General features: G+C 37.0%; 1 protein-coding gene across 9 annotated transcripts in view; it reads left to right on the top strand.

The window, feature by feature from the left end:
- Nucleotides 1–19,718, top strand: part of SCAPER (S-phase cyclin A associated protein in the ER) — a 422,618-nt gene that overhangs the window by 41,103 nt on the left and 361,797 nt on the right. The gene's annotated exons all lie outside the window — the stretch shown is intronic.

Below are 19,718 nucleotides of genomic sequence, written 5' to 3' on the forward strand. Positions count from 1 at the left end.
TTTTGGGGGCTCCTCCTCCTAGTCATTTTGTTGATGGGTGTTTGAGGGAATGTATAGAGTCCAAATTATTGACCAGAAGCCAAGCAAGATGCACCTGTTTTCTTGGGACCTTAGGGTTGCTGGCCTCTTGTTTTCCCAGCCTGTCTTCTGCGGGAGGGGCCTGCTGCATTGTTACTCAGGCAACCCTGTTTGGGCGGAGTTGCCCTGCGCCCCTGTGGCAGGGGATGGGCTCAGCAGGAGTCAGTTTTTGGGGCTTTTGTTCTCTGGCGGCTTTCCCTGGCAGCTTTCCGCGTCTCTTCTGCGAGTCAGAGCAGAAGAGACCGTTTCCAACCCTCTGCCTCAGAGCAGAGAGACTGCAGTGTGTTCTTCAGTGAGCTCTCCAGGCCACACCGTCTCTGTTTCTGTCCTTGCTGCTATAAACTGCATTGTCCTGGGTTGTGCGCCCCTCCACAGCACTCTCAGTCCTGCCTCCAGTTTGGGGCACGTTTCTGCCCTTTGTGCTTCTAAAACCTCCAGCCGCTCTCAGTTCGCCCTAGCGACCTGCCGCTCCGGGTTTCCGTCCGGGGGCTGCCCTAAAGTCCTTCCCCGCACGTCTCTGCCCTTTGTGCTTCTAAAACCTCCAGCCGCTCCCAGTTCACCCGCACGACCCCGCCGCTCCGCGTTTCTGTCCCAGGGGCTGCCCTAAAGTCCTTTCCCCCCAACTACTGGTCTGCGAGTCTGCGCCCGGTCCCCTGCGTGCAAGGCTGTCGCTCCCCGGCGGTGTAGGATCCCCATGGCCAGGCACCCTCCCGCTGCCGTTTATCCTCCGATATCTGCCCGTGGAATCATGGCTCCCCGCTTTGTACCTCGAAACCAACCGCCTGCGATATTCTGTTTGTAGACATCCCGTTCTTCTTACATCTCAGGCTGGTTTCGTGGGTGCTCAGAGTGGTCTGGTAGATATCCAGCTCAATTCCAGGCACCAGTTGAAATAGGGTCCTCTACTCCTCCGCCATCTTTCCCCCCAACTCCCTTTGTTTTTCTTTTTCAAGATTGTTTTGGGTATTTGGGTTTCTTTGAGATTTCATATGAATTTTTGGATGGGTTCTTCTATTTATGTAAAACACATTATTAGGATTTTGATAGGGATTGCATTGGATCTGTACATTGGGTAGTAGTACTGACATTTTAATTAAGTCTTCTCTGAACATTGGATGTATTTTAATTTCTTTATGTCTTTAATTTCTTTCAGCAATGTTTTTGTAGTTGTTATTGTACAAGACTTTCACCTCCTTGGTTAGCTTAACTCTTAAGTATTATATTCTTTTTGATGCTATTGTAAAGGGAATTGTTTCTGTAATTTCTTTTCATAATATTCATTGTCAGTATATGAAAATATAGTTGATTTTTGTTTTGGACTTCATATCCTGCTACTTTGCTGAATTTATTTATTAGATCTAACAGGTTTTATTTATTTTTTTTTGTGGAGTCTTTAGACTGTATATAAGATCATATCATTTTCAAACAGATAATTTTACTTCCCTCCAATTTGCATGCCTTTTTTCTTTTTCTTTCTTTCTTTCTTTTTCTTTCTTTCTTCCTTTCTTCTAATTGCTCTGGCTAAGCAGAGCAATTATATTGAACAGAAGTGGTGAAAGCAGACCTCCTTGCCTTGTTCTTGCTCTTAGAGGAAAAACTTTCCCTCTTTCACCATTGAGTACAATGTTTGCTGTGGATTTTTCATATATAGCTTTTATTGGTTGAAGTAGTTTGCTTCCATTCCTAATCTGTTGAGTGTTTTTTTTAATATTATTTATTTATTTTTAATTTTTTTTATTAACCTAATGTATTATTTGTTTCAGGGGTACAGGTCTGTGATTCATCAGTCTTAACACAATTCACAGATCTGTTGAGTGTTTTTATCATGAAAAGGTGTTGATTTTTGCCAAATGGTTTTTCTGCTTGAATTGAGATGATTGTGTGTTTTTTCCCTTTATTTTGTTGATATGGTATGTTACATTGATCTGTTTTTTTGCATTTTGAAACTTCTTTGCAGTCCAGGAATTAATCCCATTCGTTCATGGTGTATAATCTTTTTTTTTTTTTTTAAAGATTTTTTTTTAAATTTATTTATTAGAGAGAGAGTGAGAGAGCGCAAGAGGGGGTAGGGTTAGAGGGAGAAGCAGACTCCCCGCCGAGCAGGGAGCCCGATGTGGTAATCGATCCCGGGACTCCGGGATCATGACCTGAGCCGAAGGCCGTCGCCTAACCAACTGAGCCACCCAGGCGCCCCTATAATCTTTTTAATATGCTGCTGAATTCTGTGTGCTAGTATTTTGTTCAGAATTTTTTCATCAATGTTCACAGGTGTCACTGATCTGTAGTTTTATTTTCTTGTGTCTTTGGCTTTGGTATCAGGGTAATGTTGGCCTCATAGAATGAGTTACAAAGTATTACTTTCTCTTTCATTTTTTGGAAAAGTTTGAGAAGGATTGGTATTACTTCTTTAAATGTTTGGTAGAATTCACCAGTGAGGCCATTAGCTTCAGGGCTTTTCATTTTTCGGAGATTTTTTGATTACTGATTCAATCTCTATACTTGTTACCAGTTTATTCAGATATTCTCTTTCTTCATGATTTAGTTTGGGGGGCGCTGAGTGGCTCAGTCGTTAAGTGTCTGTCTTCAGCTCAGGTCATGGTCCCAGCGTCCTGGGATCAAGCCCCACATTGGGCTCCCTGCTCTGCAGGAAACCTGCTTGTCCCTCTCCCACTCCCCCTGTTTGTGTTCCCTCTCTTGCTGTGTCTCTCTCTGTCAAATAAATAAAATCTTAAAAAAAAATGATTTAGTTTTGGTAGGTTTTGTGTTTCTAGGAAGTTGTCTATTTCATCTGAGTTATCCAACTGTTGGCAAACAGTTATTCATAGTACTCTCTTATAATCTTTTTTATTGTTGTAGAATTGGTAGTAATATCCTCAGTTTCATTTCCGATTTTAGTAGTTTGAATCTTTTCTCTTTTTTTTTTTTAGTTCATCTTGCAAACGGTTCATCAGTTTTGTTGATCATTTCAAAGAACTGACTTTTGGTTTCTTTTATTTTTTATTGATGTTGTATCCTCTAATATCTTTATTAATTTTATAATTTTCATTATTTCTTTCTGCTAACTTTGGATTTAGTTTGTTCTTTTTTAGCTCCTTAAGTTGTAAAGTTAAGTTTTTGATTTGAGATTTTTTTTTGTTTGTTTTTTTTTTTAAAGATTTTATTTATTTGTTCATGAGAGACAGAGAGAGAGAGAGAGGCAGAGGGAGAAGCAGGCTCCCAAGGAGCAGGGAGCCCAATGCGGGACTCGATCCCAGGACCCTGGGATCATGACCTGAGCCAAAGGCAGACGCTTAACCATCTGAGCCACCCAGGCGCCCTTGAGATTTTTTTTTTAATGTAAGCATTTATAGCTCTAAATTTCCTTCAGAGCACTGCTTTAGCTATGTCCCCTAAATTTTAGTGTGTTATTTTTATTTGTCTCTATTTTCTAATATCCCTTGTGACTTTTTTCCTTGATCCATTTGTTGTTTAAATGTGTATTGTTTAATTCCCACAGATTTGTGAATTTTCCAGTTTTAGTTTCATTACCAATTAATATTATCCTGTTTTGACTGGAGAAGATGCTTTGTGTATGATGTCCATCTTTTTCAACCTATTGAGATTTCATTTGTGTGGCCTGATGTGTGGTTTGTCTTGGAAAATGTCTAGAGTAGGGATTCTAAACCTAGGGTTCCTAGACCTGTGTTTGTGGATCATCTGAAGATATTGAAATTATTTTATTCATGTATATTTTGAGTAGAGAGTCCATAACTTTCATCAAATTCCTTTTTTAATTTAATTTAATTTTATTATGTAATGTTAGTCACCATACAATACATCATTAGTTTTTGATGTAGTGTTCCACGATTCCTTGTTTTTGTATAACACCCAGTGCTCCATGAACTTTCATCAAATTCTTAAAGATGATTATGACCTGGAAATGATGTATCACAGATTCTTGATTAACCTCTATGCCACTTATACCCTGGATAAGAAACACGGCTGAGAAAGGATCATAGAGGGATGATGATACAGACTTGGAAATTTAACTTTCTCTCTGAAAACGTAGAAAGGCCTAGTCTAGACAACCATCTCAGGAAAGGCTTAGTCAACTAGTCTCCTATTAAGATGATGAGGCCCATTATAAATGCCTCTGGTTTTTGGGGTTCCTGAGTGGCACAGTCAGTTAAGCGTCCAACTCTTGGTTTTAGCTCAGGTCATAATCTCAGGGTTGTGGGATTAAGCCTCACATCGGGCTCTGCACTTAGTGTGGTGTCTGCTGAAGACTCTCTCTCCCTCTCCCTCTGCCCCCCACACCAAGCTCTCTCTCTCTCTCTCTCAAATAAATAAATAAATCTTAGAAAAAAATGCTTCTGCTTTTGTCTTCTCTGTTGTTTTGACCAGGCCTCATTCCATGGTGCCAGTAATTTGGTTACAATTCTTGATTGTGGCAACATGTTAGACCTCCAGATCCTCTGTCTCTTTCTAACCATGCTTATGGCTTCAGCCTTTGTATAGATTGCCTCATCTTGAATCCTATTCATTTGCTATAATCCTGTCCATGAATCCTGTATGGTTTTGCTCAATCCCTATTATTCTGACCATGTCTTCCAATAGCAGGCTTCAACTCTTCCATCAATTTGCTCTGCTGCATATCAGACTCAGACTTCTTGTTGGAATGACTCCTTCCACAATTACGTGAGGCAGATACCTCCTTGTCTTTTCATGATTCCCATAAAAAATTAAATATATTGTAATTATAAAGTAGGATAATGGAATAAAACAAGGTAAGAACACTAAAAAGGTAAACATTGAATTTGTAATGTTTACTGAATAACAATCAAGTTTTGTTTCTTTGGTGAAAACTAATAGGAATTTACTGGTGCCCTTTGGACAAATCAAAGAGTTTGAGCTGATATTCTTGGGAAACAGGAAATCTTTAGGAAATGGATTTTCTAAAAGGGTGTATCCCAGGAAAATCCTGTCCAGTGTTCTTAGGCAGGAAGCTTCTTATTTCCTGTTCAGGAGAGGATGAGACAATTATTTGAGTGGGATCTAGCTACACTATCATGGAGTTGCACTATACCATACCTCCTTTCCTCACTATTTTTAAATATTTAATGAGGCACAGTCATATACATGATGCTTTGCAAAGGTAATCCAGAAGATGTGCTGCCGCTGAGCTCAAATTACAACATGCATTGGTAATGATAACAATATCAGAACTAACAATAATTAGCTCTCATATGGCTTATCTCTGCAGTCCTCTTAGTTCTTTTTTTTTTTTTTTTAAGATTTTATTTGAGAGAGAAAGAGAGAGTGCAAGACCACGCATGCATACTTGAGTGTGAGTGAGGGGAGAGGCAAAAGGGGAGGGAGAGAGAGAATTTCAAGCAGACTCCCTGCTGAGTCAGGAGCCCAACATGGGGCTCAGTCTCACGACCCTGAGATCATGACCTGAGCCAAAACCAAGAGTCAGACACTTAACTGACTGAGCCACCCAGGCGCCCCCTTTTAGTTTTTATATGCACTAATGTCTCAGATGAACATTTCGTATGCTATTTCAGTTTAGTTGGAATGCTATACTTATTGATTATGGGATTGAAGTCTTTATGCCGGTTTGCTATTCATTTCATTAGGTGCTAGTGAAAATATGAACTAAGTAGCATAATTTATTTATACTAGTTATCCTCCAATAAAATAATGAATAAATGAAATTGAACAATTTGGGGGAGTTTACAGATGTAATTGTTCCTAGTGATGGACAAGTAAGGCAGATTTCCTAGTGATGTATTTGATTAAAGATTCAGGTATCTTCTGTGGTTTTCTTTGTTAATGATTAAGTGTTTACATTGAAATTTGGTCATGATCTGTTTCTTATGTAGAAGTGTTTGGTGTTTTGTCTTTTTAATCAAATTGGAAACATCTTTAATGAAGACCATGTCATACACTTTTTTGTTTCTACCACACTTCTGGGTATTCTGGGTATATAATAAAAATGTAATAAATGGGTCTTAAATCTAGTTTGTGGTACTCTAGTAAAAATTTACAGGGCCTCCAAAATATGATAGTATTTCTTGAATCTTTCCTTGGCAATTAGTTTATTTTTAAGGTATCATCTTTATCATTAAACTTAAACTGCAGTGATCTTTCTCAAAGTATTTTTGTTTTAAAATTAAGTTAGTTGCCTCAGAAATAATTTTTTGATATAGGATAAAAAATTTTTAAAAATGTATACTTAATTTAATAGCTACACTAATACTGACCTTGTAATTCAACTGTATTCACAACAGAACATGAAATTTCTTAAGAGAGTTGAGTTTTAGAAGTATCAAAGGATGAATTTGTTAGGATTCTGGGAGATATAGCAGTTTCCATGAAAGGTACAGTTCTTGTTTCCTATTTATAATTAGAGTATTTTTTTCCTGTAAAACTTCACATTTAAAAAATCAAGAAATATAAACAGCCATAAATTTTAATTTCGCTTTGTCAGAAAGAAATTAAAAATGTACATATGATTTGTATTAGAAACAAAAATAGAATGTTAAATAGTATCAGAAATCATGATATCTGAATATGATTTTAGAAATTATATAATCCAGCCTTCTGTTTTACCAATAGGAATCTGTAAAACTAAGTGACATGTCTGACATTATGTAATGAATTCATGGCAGAGCCAAAGGCTAGAACTTAAATGGACTTATCTTTCATGCGACAACTGTTCACTGATTATATATTATAGCATGCACTGTTTTGGGTGCTATTCATGAGCTTGAAAAAGTTATAACTATAACAAAACTGTTTTAGGTCAAACATATCAGATTGATTTAAAAATCAAAGTTTAAAAAAAATTTATTTAAAGACTTTCTTTTAGAAAGGAGTATCTGGGGCATCTGGGTGGCTCAGTCAGTTAAGCATCTGCCTTCGGCTCAGATCATGATCCCAGGGTCCTGGGATCGAGTCCCACATCAGGCTCCCGCTCAGGGCGGAGCCTGCTTCTCCCTCTTCCTCTGCCCCCCCCACTCTTACTTGCTCTTGCTCTCTAGTGTGCTGTCTCTCAGATAAATAAATAAAATCTTAAAAAAAAAATAGAAAGGAATATCTGTGCTACTCCTGCTGTGGATATTATATTGGGTTATTTATATTTTTCATCAAGGGATTCTGTTTTTTTCATTTTTTTCAATTATTTTCTGTTATTTTGAAATGATAGAAATTTACCAGATAATGAGTGCAGTACATAGATCTTCTTGGTGTCCAGATCACAAGATGAACAGTAAAGGTTATAATTCTGTTATATTATTCCTCTGGATTATGAAAAGAATTTGAGATTTGTTTGCTGAGGAGAAAGAATCTGTTTATGTCTTTTTTTATAATGGGGGAGGGCATTTTTTATTTGACAGAGAGTGAGAAAGAGCGAGCATAGCAGGGGAAGTGGCAGGCGGAGGGAGAAGCAGGCTCCCCACTGATCAGGGAGCCAGATGCGGGGCTCAACCCCAGGACCCCAGGATTATGACCTGAGCTGAAGACAGACACTCAACTGATAAAGCCACCCAGGCACCTCCTGTTTATGTCTTTGAAGTAAATTTTGCTCTTCCATGCATGGTGACTCAATAGAGGTTAAAATTGTAGAAAAAGATCATGGTATTTTTCTCTTAGGATGTGAGATGCATTATTACAAATAAATGGCATGAGGGAGAAAAGTGTTTTCCCCCTTTCAGGTTCAGGAATAGCACTTAGGAGTTTTGCCCATTAGTTATTATACTTGGTAATATTTATAGCAGGAGAGGTGACTTTGGGTTGTAGGATTATGGAAGAGTTTTTGCATGTGGTATTTGTACTGTCCTTTGCAGGGAAAGTAGTAGATCTCATCGGATAGTAGTTATTCCTGTGTTTCCACTAAGCTAGTTGTATGACTTTGGAAAAAGTCACTAAACCTTATTCTACCTTTGTGTTTATAAATGATGATTTTGGTCTAGATGAGGGCTGAGAACCTTCAGTCTGAAAATAAGTTTTTAGCTTGGTATTGGGAAAATATTCTGGCAGAAGAAATGCCTTAAGCAGATGTTTAGATAACCATGCAGGCATCAGTGGGGGATTTGATTGAATATGTTATTTTGAGCTTTGTAACAAAATATTTTTTAGCATCTTTATTTATTCCTAGCTGCAGTAGGTCTCTGAGTTTTCTGGGGGAAATACCATAAGAGAAAAGTGTGTAGTCAAGCCAACTTGCAAATGAGTTGAAATAAAAACTAACTACTGCAGTAAGATATTTGTATCATTACCCAGGGAACTGCAAATTTTATTTATCTACAAAGATCCTGGTAAAGATTGAATTATAGGAGAATGGTTTCCATTAGCAGATTTTCATTTATAGGTTTTCATTCATTGGATATGTTTTGTATTTTTTTTTAAGCAAGCTGCTTATACTGGAAATTAAGGAGAGATGTTTGAAAGAGATGAATGATAGAAGGTTGAAGATGACTGTGAATGATACTATTAGTTTTGAAAGTGGTTGCCATTTTCCTTTCAGATGATTTCACTTTTGAACTATTTATTCCATTAGTAGCTTTTAAAAAACTAAGTTCTTAAAAAATAAGGCTTTTTAAAACTTGTTTCACTTTTGGTAAAGCTCTTTCTTAGAAGGTTCCCTTTATCACTGACTTCTCATGTGATGCATGTTTCCATCCCTTCATCACTACAGGAGTAACCACGGTGCTCATTCCTGTAGCTGAATTGGAGGGCTGTGTTGATGTCCTGGGCTTAAGGGCCTATGCACTAGTATTGTGTGTCAGGAGGACAAAGGGATGGCGCCAATCATCCTGCTCTGTGCGCCAGTAACTAGAATTAATTACAAACCAATCGAATCCGTTGCAGCCAATTGGTAAACTAATTGGTAATTTTAGCTGTATATCTATATGTAGTTATCTGAATGCCTATAACATTACTTTCAGAGCCACTTTTGTTCTGTTTCATCCTGCTTGACAAAATGGCCTTCATAGCTGTAGGGAGAAAGATGTGCATCAGTGACTAAGAGGCTGCTCCAGCTGCTTGTCTTGTTTGTATTCCCTTGTTCATAAAACATGACTCGGATTACAGTTGCATGGTACCACTCTGATCATTTCTGATAACATTGTGCTCAACATTCCTTAAAATAGGTTGTTTAAGCCACCAAATGTACTTTCTCTGTGCCAACTAGTATCAGAAGTAATAGCTGCATATATTCCTGAGTGTTAGAGAGTTTTTCTTCCTTCTCTTTTTCATCTTTTTTTTTTTTTTAGCTAAAAGGGAAAGAAAAAAAATTCTGAAATAAATTATTCTGAATTATATCTTTCTGCGCCTAATGTAGGTGATTTAAGTTGAATTTAATTGAATTTGAATTATATTTGTAGAATTGAGAAAAGGAAGCCAAGTACATTTTTTAATTTTTCCTTTTCCTGATTGTAGAAGACTTTTATTACCAGTGATTTAGCACGAAGGATTACCTTTGAAAGGAAATAAACAATACTTCTTTGTTCAGAAGAGTATTTTAAGTTAGAATGTAACTTTAATGACTAAAGTGAAGTTGGTACTATATTTCATTTGTGACTAATTTGGCATACATTTATTAGTTTTGGATCTGATTTCCAAAGTATATCTATATTTTAAAAAACATTTATCAGTGAAAGTGTTTTTGAGATTTTGAGTTCCACTGAACCTAGAAGGTCAGTAAGACTTAGTTATGGAAAAGTGATGTATTTATAAACCAAATGATCATTTTTATAGTTGGTATTTTTTGATGATCATCTCGGGAGTATGGAAAGTTGTCTTTTATAGTAAAATGAGACACCTATGTCTCTATAGTAAAGTGAGAATGTTATGAAACTGATAGTGAAGTTCTTTAAAGTTCTTTGTCTTGTACATTTAAATGGCAACGTTAGCCAATTAACCACTATCTACACACATACTTACATTGGAGATAAGTTCTTTCTGAGCAATGGAGTGGTTCTCTGTGGTCTGTGCTTTTACAGTCTTATATAAATTTTCATTGCCATTAATATGCAAGACTAATTAGTGCCAAGAAAAAAAAATCTTTGCCACATGTGTAGAATGTAGTGTCACAGTAATGTAACTTGGATTATCCAAAGAAGAAAATTAGATTTCCCTGTTAAGATCAGGAACAAAACATTGATGTCTGCTCTTGCTGCTTATGTTCAGTATTGTACTTGAGGTTCTGGCCAGGGCAATTAGACAAGATAAAGAAATAGAAAGCATCCAGATGGAAAGGAAGAAGTAAAACTATATTTGCAGATGACATGGGTCTATATATAGAAAACCCTAAAGAATCTGTGAACACATATAAACTATTAGAACTAATAAACTCAGCAAGGTTGCAAAACGCAAGATGAATACACAAAAATCAGTTGCGTCTGTATGTCAGTAATGCACAATAAAAAATGAAATTAAGAAAGTCCAATTACAGTGCATCAAAAAGAAAAAAAAACATTTAGGAATAAATTGAACCAAAAACGTTTAAGACTCGTACACTAAAAACTACAAAACACCATTAAAAAAAATTAAAGAAGACCTAAATAAAGAGGAAGACATCTGAACTTACGGATTGGAAGACGTAAGATGGCAGTGCACTAAAAGCCATATGCAAAAAACCCGCAGCGAATATCATTCTCAACGGGGAAAAACAGAGCATTTCCCCTAAGGTCAGGAACACGGCAGGGATATCCACTATCACCACTGCTGTTCAACATAGTATTAGAAGTCCTAGCCTCAGCAATCAGACAACAAAATGAAATAAAAGACATCTGAATTGGCAAAGAAGAAGTCAAATTCTCTCACTCTTTGATGACATGATACTCTGTGGAAAACCTAAAAGACTTAACCCCAAAATTTCTAGAACTCATACAGGAATTCAACAAAGTGGCAGGATATAAAATCAATGCACAGAAATCAGTTGCATTTCTATACACTAACAGACAGGAGAAAGAGAAATTAAGGAGTCAATCCCATTTATAATTGCACCAAAACCATAAGATACCTAGGAATAAACCTAACCAGAGAAGCAAAGGATCTGTACTCAGGAAATTATAGAACATTCATGAAAGAAATTGAGGAAGACACAAAGAAATGGAAAAACGTTCTATGCTCATGGATTGGAAGAACAAATACTGTTAAAATGTTTATTCTACCTAGAGCAATCTAACATTTAATGCAATCCTTATCAAAATACCATCAAGTTTTTTTCACAGAGCTGGAAAAAATAATCCTAAAACTTGTATGGAACCAGAAAAGACCCCGAATAGCCCAAGGAATGTTGAAAAAGAAAACCAAAACTGGTGGCATCACAATCCCGGACTTCAAGCTCTATTACAAAGCTGTCATCGTCAAGACAGTATGGTGCTGGCACAAAAACAGACACATAAATCAATGGAACAGAACAGAGAGCCCAGAAATGAACCCTCAACTCTATGGTCAACTGATCTTCGACCAAGCAGGAAAGAATGTACAATGGATAAAAGACAGTCTCTTCAACAAATGGTGTTGGGAAAATTGGACAGCCACATGCAGAAGAATGAAACTGGACTATTTCCTTACACCATACACAAAAATAAGACTCAAAATGCATGAAAGACCTCAGTGTGAGACAGGAGTCCATCAAAATCCTTGAGGAGAACACAGGCAGCAACCTCTTTGACCTCGGCCCGCAGCAATTTCTTGCTAGACAAGTCTCCAAAAGCAAGGGAAAAAAAGGCAAAAATGTACTATTGGGACTTCATCAAGATAGAAAGCTCTTGCACAGCAAGGAAACAGTCAACAAAACCAAAAAGCAGCCAACAGAATGGGAGAAGATATTTGCAAATGACATATCAGATAAAGGGCTACTATCCAAAATCTATAAAGAACTTATCAAACTCCACACCAAAAAAAACAAATAATCCAATCAAGAAATGGGCAGAAGACATGAAGAGACATTTCTCCAAAGAAGACATACGAATGGCCAACGGACACATGAAGAAATGCTCACCATCACTTGGCATCCGGAAAATCCAAATCAAAACCACAATGAGATACCACCTTACACCAGTCAGAATGGCTAAAATTACCAAGTCAGGAAATAACAGATGTTGGCGAGGATGCAGAGAAAAGAGAACCCTTGTACACTGTTGGTAGGAGTGCAAGCTGGTGCAGGCACTCTGGAAAACAGTGTGGAGGTTCCTCAAAAGGTTGAAAATAGAGCTACCCTACGACCCAGCAATTGCACTACTGGGTATTTACCCCAAAGACACAAATGTAGTGATTTGAAGGGACACCTGCACACCAATGTTTATAGCAGCAGAATCCACAATAGCCAAACTGTGGCAAGAGCCCAGATGTTGGTGGACAGATGAATAAAGAAAGAAAATGTGGTGTGTATGTATATACAATGGAATCCTACTCAGCCATCAAAAAAATGAAATCATGACATTTGCAACAACATGGATGGAAGTAGAGAGTCAATGGGAGAAAGACAATTATCCTATGATCTCAGTCATATGTGGAATTTAAGAAACAAATAGGATCATATGGGAAGAGAGGAAAAAATAAGACGATATTGGAGAGGGAGACAAACTATAAGAGATTCTTAATTATAGGAAACTGAGGGTTGCTGGAGGGGAAGGTGCTGGGAGGATGGGGTTACTGGATGATGGACATTAAGGAGGGTACGTGATGGAATGAGCACTGGGTGTTATATAAGACTGATAAATCGCTGACCTCTACCTCTGAAGCCAATAGTACATAATATGTTAATTGGTTGAATTTAAATTAAATAAAATGGCAATGTTTCCCAAAGTGATATGCAGAGTCAGTGCAATTCCTACCAAAATTCTAATCTCCTTTTTTGCAGAACGGACAAGCCGATCCTAAAATTTGCGTGGAAATGCAAGGGACACAAAACAGCCAAAACAGTCTTGAAAAAGAACAAATTTGGAAGGCCCACACTCCCTAAATTCAAAACTCACTACAAAGCTACAGTAGTCAAAATAGCATGGTACTGGAATAAGGATAGACATAGATCAATGGAAAAGAATTGAGAGCCTGGAAATAAATCCACATATCTGTGACCGTTGATTTTTTTTTTTTTTAAAGATTTGTTTAAAGAGAGAACTGGTGATGTATGGTGACTAGCATAACATAATAAAATAAAATAAAATAAATACATTAAAAAAATAAAGATAGAAAGAGTGCATGAGTGGGGAGAGGGACAGAGGGAGAGAGGCTTAACCAATTGAGCCACCCAGGTGCCCCTGTGATCATTGATTTTTGACAAGGGTGCCAAGACATTTAATGGAGAAAGAATAGTCTTTCAACAAATGGTGCTGGTATCAACTAGATACCCACACACACAGAATGAATTTGAATCCCTTCCTCACACCATATATAAAAAAATAACTGAAAATAGATTAAAGACCTAAATGTAAAAGCTAAACCTATGAAATTCTTTGAAGAAAACAGGTGTGAATCTTTGTGACCTTCGACTTGGCAATAATTTCTTAGATGTGATACCCAAAATGCAAGTAACCAAATAAAAAATAAATAATTGAACTTCAATAATATTAAAAACTTAGGTGTGTTATAGGATACCCCACAGAATGAGAGAAAATGTTTTCAAGCCATGTATCATAACAGTCTAATATCCAGAATATATAAAGAACTTTTGCAGCTCAAAAATATAAAGGACAAATAACCTATGTTAAAAATGTGGCTCAGTTGTTTAAGTGTCTGACTCATGATTTCGGCTCAGGTCATGATCTCAGGGTTGTGAGATCAAGCCCTGCATCGGGCCCTGCTCTGGTCTGGGAGCGTGCTTAAGGGTCTCTCTCTTCCTCTCCCTCTGACCCTCCTTCCCTCTCTAAAAAAAGGGGGGGGGCAAATGATTTGAATAGATGTTTTTTCAGAGAAGGTATGCTGTGTCCAAAAAACACATGAAAATATGCTCAACAATTTTAGTCCTCAGGGAAATGCAGGTTAAAAGCATAGTAATACCACTTTACACTTACTAGGTTGACTAGACTCAACAAGTTGGAAAATAGCAAGTGCTCCTGAGAATGTGAATAATTTAGACCCTCATACAGACATACCTTGGACATCCTACAGGTTAAGTTCCAGACCACTGCAATAAAGCAAATACCTCAATAAAGCGAGTCAAATGAATTTTTTGGTTTCCCAGTTCATATAAAAATTATGTTTATACTGTAGTCAAGTACAGTAACATCATGTCTAAGGAAACAATGTATTTGCCTTAAATAAAAATATTTTATTGCTAAAAATTGCTAACAATCATCTGAGGTTTCAATGAGTTGTAATCACTGATTATAGATCACCATAACAAATATAACAGTAATGAAAAAGTTTGAAATATTTTAAGAATTACCAAAATGTAACACAGTGACATGAAATAAGCACTGTTAAAAAAGAAATGGCATAGATAGACTTGCTTAATGCAGGGTTGCCACAAACCTTTAATTTGTAAAAAACATGATATCTCCTAACTGCCATAAAACAAAGGGTAATAAAATGAGATGTGCCTGTATATTGCTGATCAGAATGTAAAATAGTGTGGTGGTGTTGGAAAAGTTTTGGTAGTTCATGTTAAATTTAGAGTTACATATGACTTAGTAAATCCACTACTACGTAGTACACCCAAGAGAATTAGAAACATATGTTCATAGAAGAACTTGTACATGAATATTCATAGCAGCATTATTCATAATGGGCAAAAAGTGGAAACAAGCCAAATTTCCATCAACTGATAAGTGAATAAACAAAATGTGTTTATGCAATTACTTAGTCTAAAAAGTACTGAAGTACAGATACATGTTACCAGGTAGATGAACCTTGAAAATGTTAAGTAAAAAAATCCAGCCACAAGAGACCATATTCTATATGATTCTGTTTATTTGAAATGTCCAGAACTGGCCAATCCATAGAGACAGAAAGTAGAGTAGTGGTTTCCAAGGGTTGGAGAGAGAGGATGATGGGGAGTGACTATTAATGAGTACTGGATCTCATTTTGGGGTGATGACATTGTTCTGGAATTAGTTACACAACTCTGTGCATATACTAAAAATGACCAGATTGTATAATTTTAAATGGTAAATTTTGTAGTGTGTGAATTATATCTTAACAAAAAAATGTTATATTTTGAGCCAAAAAAAAAAAAAAGCCAGTATTACACAAACTTTTCTAGAACATAGAAAAAGAGACAGCTCTTTTCAGCATAATCTTGATAACCAAAGCTTTTATGAGAAAGGAAAGTATAGACCACTTAGGAGTACAGATGCACAAATACTAAACCAAATGTTGATACATTGAATCTGGTGATTCAAATATCGGACAATACATCACAATCAAATTAGGTTCATTCTAGTACTGAAATGTTGGTTTTAACCTTTCAGTATGAAATTAGTATTTACCAAATTAGATGATAAAGATGAAAAATCATATGTTTGTCCCAATAGATTTAGGAAAAATATCTGATGAAATTCAGCACCTATTCATGATATAACTAGCAAACTGAGAATAAAAGAGAACATCCTTACTGATAGAAACTTCCAAAAAACCTATGTAAACATCATACTTAATGGTGAAATGTTGAGAACTTTTCTTCTGAAATTGGGAATGAGACAGAGTCTGCTTTCTTTATTTCTATTCAACATTGTACTTAATTAAGAACCTAGCCAACATAGGAAGACAAGAATAATATATAAAATATATAAGTCTTGGAGAGAAAGAAAGAAATATGTTGTTATTCACAGATGACATATTTACATTTATATACTTAGAAAATCTAGAAGATTCTAAAGAGAAATTATTAGATGTATTGAGTTAGTTAAAGTTGCTGGATACAAGTTCAAAATATAAACAACAGTAACAGAAAATGAAAAAAAATTTAAAGCAACTACCATTTATTCTTAGGTCTAAAGCTAATAAAAGATGTGCAAAACCTCTACACAGAAAACTGTGATACATTTTGAGAGACATTGAAAAAATACAATACATATAAGTATATATAAATTTCTTCATACAATAGAAAAGACAATATTATAAAAATGTCAGTTTTCTTCTAGTTGATCTATAGAATCAATGCAATTACAAATAAAATTCTACCTTTTTTCCCCTGGGAAATTGAGAAACTGATTCTGAATTTTTATGGAAATGCGAAGGGCTGGTTTAGCCTAGGCCACCCTGCAGTCAAAGATATAGTTGGAGGATTTACTTTACTGGGTTTTGAGATTTTATTTATTTTATTTATTTTAATTTATTTAAGCTTGTTAAGTTCTTATAGATTTGGATACTAGCCCTTTATCTGATATGTCATTTGCAAATATCTTCTCCCATTCTGTTGGCTGTCTTTTGGTTTTGTCGACTGTTTCCTTTGCTGTGCAAGAGCTTTTTATCTTGATGAAGTCCCAATAGTTCATTTTTGCCTTTTTTTCCCTTGCCTTTGGAGACTTGTCTAGCAAGGAGTTGCTGCGGCCGAGGTCAAAGAGGTTGCTGCCTGTATTCTCCTCTGGGAATTTGATGGATTCCTGTTTCACATTTAGGTCTTTCATCCATTTTGAGTCTATTTTTTGGTATGGTGTAAGGAAATGGTCCAGTTTCATTTTTCTGCATGTGTTAAAGAGACTTTTTTATCCACTGGATATTCTTTCCATTTGTTAAAGAGACTGTCTTTTATCCATTGGCTTTCCTGCTTGGTCGAAGATTAGTTGACCATAGAGTTGAGGGTCCATTTCCGGGGTCTCTATTCTGTTCCATTGATCTGTGTGTCTGTGTTTGTGCCAGTACCATACTGTCTTGAATACAGCTTTGTAATAGAGCTTGAAGTCGGGAATTGTGATGCCTCCTGCTTTACTTTTCTTTTTCAACGTTCCTTTGGCCATTCAGGGTTGTTTTTGGTTCCATACAAATCTTAGGATTGTTTGTTCTAGCTCTTTGAAAAATGCTGGTGGTATTTTGGTAGGGTTTGCATTGAACATGTAGATCCCTCTGGGTGGTATAGACATTTCAGCAGTATTTGTTCTTCCAGTCCATGAACATGGAATATATATAAAATGTAAATGTAGAAATGAAAATAAAAAAGCCTTAAAAAAAAGAATTGATAAAATAAGAAAATAGCTGAAAAGGAAAAAAATATAAAACTGAAAGACTGTAGAATAATACGAATGCTATATTCTGTTTTCCCCAAGAGCTGGAGTTTTGCAGTTCTCTATGATGAGTAAACATGGGATTAGCTGGGTGTTTCTGCTGGTCTTCTGGGGGAGGGGCCTATTACGCTGATTCTCAGGTGTCATTGCCCTGGCAGAATTGCATCCCTCCTTTGCCAGCAGTCTGGGCTCAGTGTAAGTGGCCCCCGGTTGTACTATGTGGCTATTTTGGTGCCTGAAGGCTTTCAGCACCAATGGGGGGAGTGAAAATGGTGGTGCCCTGATCTCTAACCCCAGAGCTGAAAGTTTGAGGGCCCGCTCCCACTCTTCAGTGAGCCCTCACAGAAAAGCAGTTAATCACTCTTGTCTCTCTGATTTTCATCCACACTCTGTGTTCACCCAGCCTGTGACTGAGCGTTTTTATCTCAGGTATGTGACCCCGACCCTGTTTGGAGTCTCCAAAGTTTACGGACTCCTGTGGTGTGCACCTGCACCGTTCTTCCCAGGGGAGGGACCCCTGCTCAGAGAGCAGTCGCCCAACCTCACAGTGGTTCGTGGTTTATGGCGACACTGAGCAGAAAGCCAGTGCTTGGACTCACTGTTTTTAGCTGGCTTCCCCGCTCCAGTGCTTGGGAACTCTGCCCCCTTTCTTTTTGTGACCCCGGGGATCTTGAGGCCATGGTCGCCCACCTGGGATTCTGCCCCACTTTGCCGCCTGAGCACCTTCCAGGCAGACTTCTAAAAGTTCTGATTTTGTGCTCTCCTGCTTATTCCAGTACCTGGCTTATGCAGGTTCCCTCCCCCTGTGGTTTATCTTCAGATATATCACCTCGGATTCTTCTTCGCACCTCCTATCTTGCGAAAGGTGGTCGCTATTCTATTTGTAGAATTGCAGCAATTCTTTTCTCACATCTCCAGTTGATTTCGCAGGTGTTGAGAATGATTTGATAACTATCTAGCCGAATTCCAGGGACCAGACGAAATTAGGGTCCCTTACACATCTGCCATCCTAATTCCTCTGGGAGAGAGAATCTTAGGCTCCATGCCTCAGCACCATGCCTGTCGTGGGGCTTGGTCTTACAACCCTAAGATCATGACCTGAGCTGAAATCAAGAGTTGGACGATTAACCGACTGAGCCACCCAGGCGCCCCTTGAGTTTTATTTTAGAGCTACAGCAGTGTAGTTAGTTTGGTATTGTCACAAGAATAAACAGATCAAGATAACAGAGGAGAGACTCCAGAAAAAGACCCATGCTCTAAAAGGTAATGTTGGAGAATATCTTTCTGACCTATGTTAGGAAAATAATTGCTTAAAAATGACACAAATAGCATCAGTCTTAGGTAAAAGAGTCAGAAGTTAGACTACCTTAATATTAGGAATTTATGTTCATCAAAAGATTCTATTCCATTAGGAAGGTGAAAAGGCAAGTATATGTGTACAACACATATAAGGCACATATCCAAAAGATGTAAGGAACTCCTTCCTATCAAAAAGAAAAAGGCAGGAGTGTTTAATAGGCACTTGGGCTAGAGACTTGAATAGGCACTTCACAAAATGAGAATGGCTAATAAGCATATGAAAAGGGCTGAAAATCATTAATCATCATCATATTAAACAAAAACGAAGCCATTACACAACATCAACCAGAATGGCTCAGGTTAAAAATAAAAACCCCAAATGGATAATACGAAGTGTAGTTGGGGGTGTGGAGCAAGGAGAACTCATATACACTGTTGGTAGGGAGTGGCAACCACTTTGGAAAACAGTTTGGTGTTATATACTAGAGTAGAATATATGCTCATCCTGTGACTCAGTATTTTCACTGTTCGGCTTATCCTCAACAGAAATGCATACGTATGTGCAGAGGACATGTATATAAATAACAGCATATAATCTGGAAATCACCCCAATGTTCTTAAACTATAGATTGGTTAAATAAATATGCATGCAATAAAATATTCTTCAGTAGTGACCTTGGAGAATGACAGTAAATGTATTGCAGGTTCATTCTGCAATATGAATGAACCTAGTAAACCAAAGTACAAAAGAAGTCACAAAATACTAAGTACTCTATGATTTCATTTATATGAATTTCATAATCAGGTAAAATTAAACTATTAGAAGTCAAAGCAGTGGTTGCCTTGGAGCAAGGATAGAGTAGTGATTAGGAGGGGACACCAGGTAACTTTTAGAGACTAAAATTGTTCTGGGTGGATGGATGCAGGGGTCTTTGCTTTGAAATAATTAATCTGTACATTTGTCTTATGCATTTTACTGTTTATTAAACTTAATAATAAAAAAGGTTTATTAAAAGAATGGTCATGGGGGGAGCTTGAGAAGGAATATCAGCACTAACTCTTGATCCTTAGATTCTCAGCTTTACTAACTTCTTCCCGTATAGTGAGAATAAAAATAAAATAAGACCCAAAAAACTAAATCAGTAGGTTTGCTGCTTTCTCAATGAGGAGTATAATGTAAAA

Source organism: Leptonychotes weddellii, chromosome 9 (assembly GCF_054177405.1).
Source record: "Leptonychotes weddellii isolate Sample4059 chromosome 9, ASM5417740v2, whole genome shotgun sequence".
In the NCBI taxonomy this organism is placed as follows: Eukaryota; Metazoa; Chordata; class Mammalia; order Carnivora; family Phocidae; genus Leptonychotes; species Leptonychotes weddellii.